Raw genomic sequence first — 11,950 nt, 5'->3', positions numbered from 1 at the left:
AGTTTCCCCAAAAGTAGATGCTTTACTTTGTAACTTAAAGAATTTGGTCCAGATATGGCCTAAGACTGTTCATCATTTCATCTCTCGGTGATCTTGGCTTACTCACAAGAGTAGGTTTAAATATTTGGCCAAATAGAAGGCACGTTTTAAAACCAACACCTCTGCTCAGATACCTGCCATAATCAAGAGCAGTGGCGACCTCTGGAGGACACCACTGCAAATTACAACAACAAACCTCACGTTTATGTCAAGCTGATGATTATTATTTTTAATACTTCACTCTTCATCATCACTCATCTACTAACTTCATCTTGATTATGTTTGATAATAAAAAATAAGATTTCCTTGAGTTTTTAGTGTTTAAAGTAGAATTAGACCTGCTGTGATTTATAGCGTGGAGACAGTGGCACTGACAAAAAGACAAGAAGCAGAGTAAAAGATGTTAACGTTTTTATTAGTGACCAGGAGAGACATGATTATTGTTACAGCTCAGGTTGAGTGGTTTGAAGATAAAGCCAGAGAGACTGAGTTGGTTTGCACATGTGCAGAGGATGGATAGTGGATATATTGGACAAAGGATGCTGAAGATGAAGCCGGCAGGTAGCAGGAAAAGAGGAAGACTACAGACAAAATTCATGGCTGTAGCGAAGGGAAGGCATGCAGAGAGATGGGTGTGATAGAAGAGGATAATAGGGATAGGGTGATATTGTGACCCCTGAAGGGAGCAGCCAAAACAGCGAGAAAAAGGCAAATAGTGTTCCTTCAGTGAGAGGCAGGTGTTTTTAAATTTTTTAAACTCAAAAGTTTAAAACCAGATTTTCCTTCAATTGTGAACTTGTGTAACCACTAGATGGAGTGAGAGGTTAGTGTGAAACATACAGTACAGAAGGCCTCACTGTAATCTGGATGTCCCGTAGAGATTTTTTTAAGGCGATAGTTGTCTCTGCTAATAATATTACACTTAACAGTATTATTCTCTTCTTTTGCTGAAGCTTCCCTCTTTAATCAGCTGTGGTCTACAGTAACAGAATAAATGACCAAAAGTCAGGATCTAAATAGAAAACATTTGTGTGCAAGTATGTATGTGTGTGAAATGCTACATTAAAAAAACTGCATTCTTTCAATTGAAATTATTATTTTGTTTTGCAATATTCATTAAAACTTTGGGAACCTCTTGTTGTTCTTCTCAGTTGGCCCTCTATTTCTGTTTCTCTTTCTGTGGGTATATGTGCCCTTTATCGCTCATGGTGTCAGGGCACCTGTTCTTGCACGCTTTCACGCTGTCTGATCTTGGTCTACTTTGCATGCTGTGGGGTTTCTTCACCCTCAAAGTGGAAACAAAGGGCGGGGGAAGACATGTGCAACATGTGATGGAAACTCAAACCTTATTCCGGATCAAAGAAATGGATCAACAAAGAGAGGGGTGGACAAAAAGGAAAAGAGGAGTTGCATGAAGCAGAGAACCTTCCGAGCGGTCCACAACAAAACAGCATCATGTTAATGTTGTTTTTTCTTCCTTCCTTCAAACCTCCTCTTTTTTTGTCTCTCCGGTCTCTTGTTGCTTCTCTGTCTTTAACGCCCCATCTGTTTGCTTCTCCTCTTCCTTCCTCTTTTTCTTGTTTTCTTCATACATTGTGACTTATATGTACTTTTTTCCCCCTTCTTCCCCTCTTTTCTTCTTCTGCCGGCCTCTTGAAACTCACGCTCAGTAATCTCTGTCGCCCAGTTTTCCTAAGTTTTGGTATGAAAACATACATGTCTTGGTCTTGTCAGCATAGCAAGGTCACATTCTTTCATATAAGTAAGTGAGAGTTAAATAAGATACACAGCAGCTCAGAATCTTTAGCATGTAATCAGTGTCGGGAAGGTTACTTTTAAAATGTATTCCACTACAGATTACAGAATACATGCCCCAAAATGTATTTTGAAATGTATTCCATTATGTTACTGAGAGTAACGTATTCTGAATACTTTGGATTACTTAATAAATCACACAGCAATGTACTATTGCTGTGTGATTTATTACTGTTACTGAAGGTTACTCGCCATACCACTATCAACTACATTTAATATAAAATGAATAAGTGGGGTGGACATTAGGTAAGGCTGCACTTTTTGCAGTGATCTCATGTAGAAAACTATTCTGCGCGTATATAAAACAGGTCTGCGGCTCCGAACCGTAATAAAGGGACCTCTGGCTAATATGTCAGGATCCGTAGCCAAAAAATAGCTTTACTTTGTTGTGTGGGTCAACTTTGCTAGCGAGAGACAGAGAGAGGCGTTGAAAGGCTGCTCCAACAGAACTTAGTGTTTCGGAGAAAAACACGAACACAGCGTACAGTCGAGTCTTAATAGCTTACTTACAACTGGGCTCGTCAGGCACTCTTCTTGGCTGCAGTGGTTGTTATTATATTTACATGCTTCCAGCTCCTGTTTCTGTTCAGTGACAACTGATACTTTTTGACTCTCCTTTTTCTCCCTCCTCGTGCTCACAGGCACATAACGGGTATCTGGTCTTTAAGTGATGACGTGATGAATCCTGCTTCTGGGCCCAAACTACCCTGTGTTTAATAAGGCTTTTGTGTTTTTAACATGTTTTAATGCTTTGTATCTTGTTCTATTTATTCTCAAAAAGCCCCTAAAAACAGTCAGTGATCACTCTTGCCCTCTACCGGTTTTTATTACCACTATTCATTTTAAAGCTCAGTTTTTAAAACCTTACGATGCAACTACAGCCCAATTTCTAAATGATAGAAATGTTTGATCCAAACATGAAAACTTCTCCAGCATCTCTCACTTCAGATGTAGCTCCTCACCCAAGAAGCCAAGAATGAACTTGGCTTAAATCTTCATCAAATCCCCCTAAAAGGTAAACATTCCAATACAAGCTGGTCCCCTATAGATGCAGCCCCCCCCTTGCCAGCTACAACAAGTTGAAGGGACCCTGTAGATTGATGTCCGTGTGACACCAGCCGGGTAAATACCACAGAGTAGTATTCAGATCTGCCCTGCAGATGCACCCTCTATCTTTCTTTATAAGATCTCCTTCATAATAATAAGAATATATACTTTTTTCAGTCAATTTTCATTCTTCAAAAGAAGACAAGTTGACAAAAGACATGTAATGGAGCACAGAGTTCAATGTTCCCAAGTGAAAGGTCTGTGAGAAAAAGTGTAGACCTACATAATACTAATTTACACTCCTGCACATTTCCCCTGACATCAAAGAGAAGCATTAGACATCCATCTACCACCGGGCCAGAGTTTGACTGTAATAGCATTTACTTCCTGGCCATCTCGTGCCATCCATTCACAGTAGGACTGTGCGTACTCGCCGTTACACTACCAAAGTCCTCCTCTTTGCAGGCGGGCATGGCACAGCCTCACAGAGATGCACCGACATTATCCATTCACCGCACACTGGCCAACGCAAAACTGCAAGAAGCCAAGTTTTTCATTTTTTTCTTTTCTTGCCTTTGATTTGTAAATAGCTCTGTTTCAGTGCGACAACTTCCAGGCTTGTATCTTATGACCATCGAACATTTACATGAGAAAGTTGACAAAGGCTGAAACAGCGGAGGAGGCCTTGCAACAAAGAGTCCCATTTATAACGTACAGTCAGGGAGAGACAGTGAGAGGGAGGGTAGGAGGAGAAGCTGGGAGGGGAGTTGAATTAATGAATTAAAAATGTTGCGAAGCAGCGTCCGTCTGAATAGTTTTGGGTTTATATAGAGAGGCATGCTGGGTGGACCCTGGAGGAGTGGACAGCGCAAGCTTCTTTAACTTGTCCCTGTGGGGACACAGAAGGCTTCACATGCAAGGAGAGGCAGACTGTGCTCATCCGATTACATAATGATCCAGCAACAGTGAGCCGGAACCGGTACTGCCAGTGCCAGCGTGCTGCTGCGGTACACTGACTGACCGCTGGGACTCCTCATCCAGGCCTCTCCTCTCCTCTGACGGCTTTCATGTTTTTCTCAGTGAGTTTTTCTTTCTTTCTCTTTCTTTTAATCTTTTTTTTATGCATTTATTTATTTTTTAGAAATATAGGATGTCAGCAACGTAGGAGGACTGTGAAAGAAAACTAGGAAAACAACGAGATGAGGTGAAACATGCGAAACGTGTCAACAAGTGCTATTTGTTCAGCACCCTGAAATTTCACACCTGTTTTGGAAGGCAGATAACTTTCACCTCTTCCCACATGTTTGGTGGAAAGTGAAATTAAGTACATTTTTAAAATTTCCAAGCTGTGGGCAAAGTGAAAAGTCAAGGGAAAGGTAAGAAATGCAAATATTCTTAAAGGAAACGCATAAACAATCTGAAAAACTATTCTAAAATGTATATTCTGTAGCTGTTTCCACTCACCAAGACATGATTATAAGGTTAAGTTTTGTATTGTTTTGATATTTGTGGTTAATGTAGCTGACATATGTTAAATCTTGGAATAGTCACTTTTTCTTGCTATATTATAAACATGAGAAATCCTGCAGTTTAGTCTTTGAACTTTTTTCTATAGGCTTGAGGGAAACTGGTGCTGAGTTTTGTTGCAGCGGCTGTGTTGTGTTTACAGTGCGGAGGGGTATGAGTGGTGTGTAGCAATGGACGAGTTTCCACTTCTAAATCTGTGCACTGTGACACAGAGTTCATGTAGCTTTGAAGTTACAAAAGTTTCCAAAAAACAAGCCTGACTTAGTCATCGAATATTTAATTTTGGAGCTGGATGTATCGGAAGTCGAAGATTGTTGGCACTGTACCACAGACATACATTACTAACAAAGAGCTCTACAAACCACAGAGGAAACAACAGGTGTGGTTCTGTTTCACTACTCTACAGAAAATCTTTGCTGGAAATATCTGGTCAAATGAATCACTTCTTCTCATTGAGAAATCCCCAGAAGCAGCCATTCAGATTTATATCAGATTTATATCAGATTTATATCAGATTTATATCAGATTTATAGTAGCTTTGGCTACTGCTGACTTAGAAGAAGATGGTAAAAGTCACTCCTGAGTAATTCCCCTGTGGCCAACAGCCGCTCGCCATTGTTTAATATGGGCCAGCGTTGTAACTCTCCAGTCACTGACTCTTGGAGACGGAAGTGAAAGTGAATTGTTTCATGGTGGATTTAGATGTAGTCTGGTACAGTCTGATGCTATTTTGAGAAATACGTCTGGTCACTGTAGACACTGTTTACTTCCTGTTTTTAAAATGTGAATAAATGTAAATCACATTTTATAGGTGTAGAAATACAAACAATCTGAACATTATGTAAGTTCAAGTTAAAATAGCAGAAAATGATGTCTATAGCTTATTATGACACTCATATGGAGTTGCATTTAATGGGGAAATGTACTGCCGGAGGTGCATGCACTGAATGAACTCCAGCAGCTTCAGATGCACAAGCTTTAGTACGTTCTGAATAATAATATTATTTACTTGTAAACAAACTGCATGTCAGATATTAAACATTAAGCAATTGGTTGCAAATTATACATTTAAAGGTATATTCTGTAATTTTTTAGGTTAGTTAAAGGGGAGAAAGGATATGTAGAACTCCAAAGGCAGAGGAGAAGATGAGTTGAAGGTGTTTATGAGCCATGAAGGGACATCTATTCATGTCTGCACCTTCAGACTTATGACATTAAGGATCATATCTATGGATTATCACCAGAGAAAGAATCCCCTTCCCCAAAGAAATAAAATGTGAAGGAAAGCGACAACACCACCAGCATCTTGATAAAATGTCACCCTCTTCCACTTCACCACAAGCATGATCTCCTGACCTGTCAGGGCTCTAAGACACAAATAATTATTTATTGTCACAAATAATAATTATCAGACATTCAACCCTCCTGTCTCCAGACAGCTGCCAATAAGCCAGCTAAACATCAACAGCAGGTTACAAGCTAATGCTATGTTAGTGAATGCTAGGCTCAAGTGTCCTTAAAATCATACTTTGCCTCTGATAAAGTGTTTGATTACATTATCAAATCATATGAGAATTTATTTGCTAAGCATCCGTGTCCAACAATGTACATTCACTTCAAAGATAGCTAACGTTGGCAAACGGAGCTAATAAAGGCTAACAGCAGCTAACAGCGGAAACAAAACAGTAAAAATTACGACAGTTCAGCACATACTCAGCAACTCATCTTAGCATCCAGGGCTGGACTGGGACAAACAATCGGCCCGGGCATTTTGACTAGAGACCGGCCCACCAGGTATTATAGGAAAAATCATAAAGCCTTTGAATGAAAACAAACTCTGTTGTCACAGTGATGTACACTGTCTTGTTGGTATATATGCATCAGTCTAATAAACTTAAACCTACACCATCCTCCCTATTCTGGTATTCTAAACAGTACCCGAAAGTAGACTGCTTGGTCGAGTTAACCTCCTGAACTCTCTACAACACATGGTGAAAACCTGAAATTAAGACAGAGAAGACTAGAGGTGAGATGTGATGCTGCTGTTGTTTAGCACGACATCCGCCGGTTTCTTCTTTCTGGCGCAAAGTGGGCGATAAACAAACAAGAGAGAAAAGCCAATCAGCTGATCATTGATCAGTTTCATGATTGAAGTAGAAACAGGGGAGAGAGGGTGAGAGGATGAGAGAAGAAGAGGCAGCTGTGCAGCAAAGACACCGAATAACTCCAGCTTTGTGTCTTTTTCATTGTAGCTGAAGTCCGGGACAAACTGTGCTCCTTTTCACCTCAATAAGAAACGCATAATATTTTCTCTGAATATGAGACGATTCTGTTTTTTACGGGATGGTTGGAAACTCTAATAACTAACCTTATAAATAAAATAAGATAAAACAAGTTCAACATCATTAACGTCATAGCACCCGCCCAGCAGTATATAAACTCCATCGTGCTAGCTAGTACGCAGTACGAGTTATTGTAACTGACTGTAAAAAGTCAGCATTACGAAAATAAACTCCACCTAAACCTGATTTATATCTGACCCAGATAGACTGCAGGTCATAACTTCTTACCTGAAGTTCAGTTCACCGCCTCAGGTCTCTGCTCCTCCTGCCTTTCCGTCATCCACCTGCCAGCGTGTTGCATCTGCTGGCCTCCACCACTTGCTAATGTTACTGAATCTGTGGAAGCTCCGCAATAGCCACCACCAAACAACTGAGTTATTTTTACACATCTCCCAGCACCTGGCCAATCCACCACCTTTCATTGTTTATACCGTTACGGGAAAAAAACAAAAAAAACCCAAAACCCATAAAAATGAAAAATCACCATCGGTCCACCGGGCAAATCGGTATGCCCGATGGCCAGTCCAGCTATGAGAGCATTTGTAATTGGTCAGAAGTGAGTTTCACTGACTAATCAACTCATCATCCCTTCACAAGTAAATAATGGCAGATGCTTCCCACCTGGCATTGACAGCTGAGGTCAACAGCGGCCCAACAGCCTTCCACAGTTATGGAAAAACTCTGGGGTGGAGTACAGTGCAAGCGGTATTTCAATCATGCCCCAATTTAATGCTAGTTTTGTCTCTCTTGGCTGAATAAAACATGTTCGTCCCATAGCTGCAACCATAGCTAGAATTATGCACTTGAATTGGGAGACTTCAGTTGACTGCAATCTACTGACATGTAGCAGTGAAATATGTTACACACTGTAACTTTACTAATGTGTGCTACTTAGTCAAGGTTCCCACTAATTATTCCCTAAACCCTCTAAATAGATTCATCTTTTATAAATATGCCTTTTGCAATAGTTTAAATAAAGTTTTCACATACAAAGAACAGCTCGAGTCTGCAAAAGCTTTAGTGTCTGAACTTCAGCCATGAGACAACAGCAGCTCATTTGCATGGTAGTGTGAGGTCCAGAAAGTTTGTCTTGTTTGGCCTGAGCAGATGCCCTCTTGGCACATTGTTGATGCTTAGATTGTCCTTTCAGTCCAGTGCACAGGCCGCTGTGGTGTGGCCAGTGGTCGCAGCCATTCAAGCTGTGCTGTATAGACTCTTTTCAGTGCAGCGTACTGGCTGCTGTGGGTTCTTTATGATTGTGGACCCTGGATGGAGGCCCTGAGTAGAAGGGATTACTCTCGCCTCTGGAATACTAATGACGCTCTTTTGTCAGCGATCTGCTTCCTCCACCTTCCCTCCATCTTATTCCTTCCTCTTTTCCCCTCACCATCCATATCTCTCTCTCTCTTCCTCTTTCACTCTTTTTGTCATCAGATGTCCAACTTTCTCTCCATCCTCCCCTCAAAACTAATTATTCTCTCTCTTACCCCGCCCCATCTCGGCCCCCTCACAGTGTCAAACACTGCATACTCGCACACCATCAAACACATTCGCAAAGACACACAACACACACACACTTCAGTGCTCAGTTCTCCTCTCCTTTCCCCCCGTCTAACTTGCTCTCTCGTTCACTCACTCAGTCGTATTTTTCAATGGTGGCTTTTGTCCCTTTCATCTCCGCAAAAACAAAGGATTCTTGTGCACACAGGACAGAGGGAAGGAGAGGGCTGAAGGGCAGGACACAGAGGAAGAGATCCTAACCTTGAGTGGTCATCCAATAAGTCATGTTGAAAGTGTGGGAATCCATCAGTCTTACTGTCAGCAGGAGGGATATTTGCTTTAGCTCAGCTAACATTGGTATTCTTACCCTCTAAAGAGACATTTGATGAAAATGAAATTGTAAACAGACATTTTGGTTTTTATTACCGTTTGCTTTAGTATTTCTTTCTTTATTATTTGTTTATAGGGAAGTGCCCATCTATGGATGCTTAAAAATAGCAAACAATAAATTTCTTTATGTCTAAGACTATACTGACAGAGGAAGTGTTGTTGAAATTTAAAGTTTTTCTTATCAATAACGCTCATGAGGAGATCTTTGTGATAAATCTCAAATGTTGTCCAGCAATTATAAAGTCAAAGTAAAAGCAATGCTTGACATTAAGAATTCATCCACAGAAGAAAATAGTACCCAAACAAATGCACTAGCACAGGTTTTTCTACAGTGCACAACTTTGAAATAATATTTTACAAACGTGAATGTGAAAAGATTCGGATGCTGTGTAAAATGCAACTAAGAACAGAATTAAACGATTTGCAGATCTCATAATGCCCTAGTTTATTCACAGTAGAACACTGGGCTGGCAACAGGTCTGCAAAACGAGTGGGTGTGAAAAGAGCATCTTGGAGAGTCAGAGTTTCTCAGAAGTGAAAAATGGGCAGAGGTTCACCAATCTGCAAAAGCTGCATCTACACATTGTAGAACAAATTCAGGATAATGTTCCCTAGACTACAATTTTATGAATACCAAATCAACTACAGTACATATTATTGTCAAAAGATTCAATTTAATGCCAGATGCCAGAAATTAATACAGGATGTTGCATTAAAAACAAATGATTCTGTGATGGAAATCCCTGCATGGACTCAGAAACACTTCCAGAAACCACTGACTGTGAACACGGTTCACTCTGCCATCTTAAAAATGGACTGAGGCAAAGTAGAAAACTCTTCTGTTGTCAGATAAACTGAAATTTAAAATTTCTTTTTGGAAATCATTGACAACATTCTCCATACTAAAGAGAAGAGTGACGATCCAGCATGTCACCAGCACTCTGTGTGCTGCATTGTTTGGTATGGCAGTGTACTAGTATCTATTTGCAACTTGCACATCTGTATAGGCACCATCATACTGAAAGGTATAGCAGGTTTTAAAGTGACACATGCTTCCATCCAGATGAGATCTATTTGAACAAAAGCCTTGTATATGATAGCAAAAACATTGTAAACCAAATCAAACTGCACAACAGTGTGTCTTTATACTAGAAGTGTCAGTTGAAAGAAGAATGGATGTGACACAGTTAAACACGTCCCTTCCTCTATCCTAACATTTTTAAGACTTGTTGCTGCCATAATACACAAAATATCCTTCTTTTTTTCCCTTAAAATAGTAATTTTTAAAATGGATGTGTTTTCCGGGCCCTCTGACCACCACCAGTAGGCAGTGGGTAAAGTGTCTTGCCCAAGGACACAATGACCGAGACTGTTGGAAAAGGGGCTCGAACCAGCAACTTTCCGATTACAAGACAAACTACCAACTCTTGAGCCACAATCGCCCCGTGGCTGTTTTAAAATAGCCTAAAAAACAGATCCTGATTCTTTATTATAACTAAATTACCCATATTTCACGTGTTCTTTGCTTTATTTGTTTATTATAAATGGCAGACAAATATAACTGGAGAGCACAGTAGAAATATTTCTCTTTTGAGCTGTTGGAGTGTAAAATGAGCTAAAATAAGACAGAATGTTGGACTTATAGTTACCACGTGAACTTAAACATGATAAAAAAGAGACAATAATGCTGTTCTGTGTCTGCTTAAGGTTACTATATGCCAATATTGTGTTGCCACTTTGTTGTCTTTTCCCCAAGTTAATAAAATAACCTTTTACTTAACAGCTAAAACAGTGTCCTCAGTTGAAACGAGCTGGCTTGCTAAGACAGGGACTAGTTTCTTGCTAAATTCTAGTATTTTTGTGGTATTTCAGGACAGTAAAATTGAATATACGGAATAAAGAAGGCCTTATCCTTTAAATTAGTTTTAGGTGATGCATGTTTTTTTTGGACTGTGTTGTTTTTGCAAACCACACATTCCTTTGAACAACAGCTGGGGTTGTGTTACTAACGCTAACTGCTCAATATATATCCAAAGCACAAGTGTGCATTTACTTTATGTGTAGGCAGGCTTTCTGTAGGGTTCAGAGTTCAGCTGGAGATGGACAAGGCCAATCACATGTGCCCGCCCCAGACCATGCCTTCCTCCCCTCTTGCTCCCGTCCACATCTTAGTATTCATAGCAGTGCAGACTTCAACACAGATCTCTATTCATTCACTCAGTGTGAGCTGAGCATGGAGAGAGGGGAGACAGGGGTCAGGAAGGACAGGAAAGGACAGTGTGTATCAGATTGCAATGATCCTTAGGCCTTTGTTTGTGTTGTTTTTGTTTATGGTTTTGTTATATTTGCTCCGGAAAGCAGAGGCAGTTTGAGACAAAAGGGCTGTTTAGTAAACAGCGAGCGCAAGAAGAGGGAAGAAAGGAAAAAGAAGGATGTGTAGAAAGAAAGAGTGCAGCCCAGATGAGGGTGAGGTTGTTGAGAGCACAGGAGGGAATCAATAAAGTGACAATAAGTGTCCATGGCAGCCAGAGGTGGGGTGGCAGGCCTTTTAGTTAATATACCATTGACACTATGAGAACCACTTAAACCATCACTTATTGTACCGTCACAGGGTATTGCCAGTCACGCACATGCACGTGACAAACTCTCTAGTTCAATGATGAAGTTGTAGCTTTGGATATTAAGCCATAGGCATTAATATGCTGCTATGATGAGTGAGTCTTTTCATCACATTTTGGAGCCTGGCTGCAGGGATTTGTTGTCAGTCCTCCACAGCAGTATCAGAAAGACCTGACCTCCAGCTGGCTTTCCAGTTCATCGCCAGAAGGTGTTGGATTTACTTATAAGCCCATCAGAGTCTTCCAAACTCTGAAAATCATTTTTTCGGAACTGGATTTGTGCATTAGATCATTATTGTGTTGAAACAGGAGCAAAAATATCAACAAAATGCACACATGTAACGTTGTCCACTGACATACTGTAGTTATTTCTTATGTTTACTTTTTATTTTTCTATGGTAGACATTTAAACATCTCTGACTAGCAAGTCAGCTCATCACCTGCTAAAGCAACATTAACTTACATGCAAACCTCTATTTTTCGCTAATACCAGAGCAGCTACACTTCCCTAGCTTCTACTACACACTCTGCCAGTGGCGGTCCTAGCCTGTTTGGCGCCCTGGGCGAACACTCCCTCTAGCACTTTTTCTTGATATTTATTTATAATCACCTCTGTTAATCCTTGATATTTATAATTGAGTGATCTGTATATAATAGTGCTATTTCTTAAAT

The 11,950-nt window shown here is 40.3% G+C and overlaps 1 protein-coding gene across 1 annotated transcript in view; it reads left to right on the top strand.

The window, feature by feature from the left end:
• Window positions 1-3,659: 3,659 nt before the first annotated feature.
• Window positions 3,660-11,950, top strand: part of LOC102310519 (ATP-sensitive inward rectifier potassium channel 10) — a gene marked incomplete in the record, with an annotated part of 22,464 nt that continues 14,173 nt past the window's right edge. The window contains 1 exon segment of the mRNA XM_014341044.2: window positions 3,660-3,980.

Source organism: Haplochromis burtoni, unplaced genomic scaffold (genome assembly GCF_018398535.1).
Source record: "Haplochromis burtoni strain Fernald_Lab_line unplaced genomic scaffold, NCSU_Asbu1 Contig_430, whole genome shotgun sequence".
Lineage (NCBI taxonomy): Eukaryota > Metazoa > Chordata > Actinopteri > Cichliformes > Cichlidae > Haplochromis > Haplochromis burtoni.
Note: the sequence above shows the minus strand (reverse complement) of the source record. Positions and strands in the feature narration are given on the sequence as shown.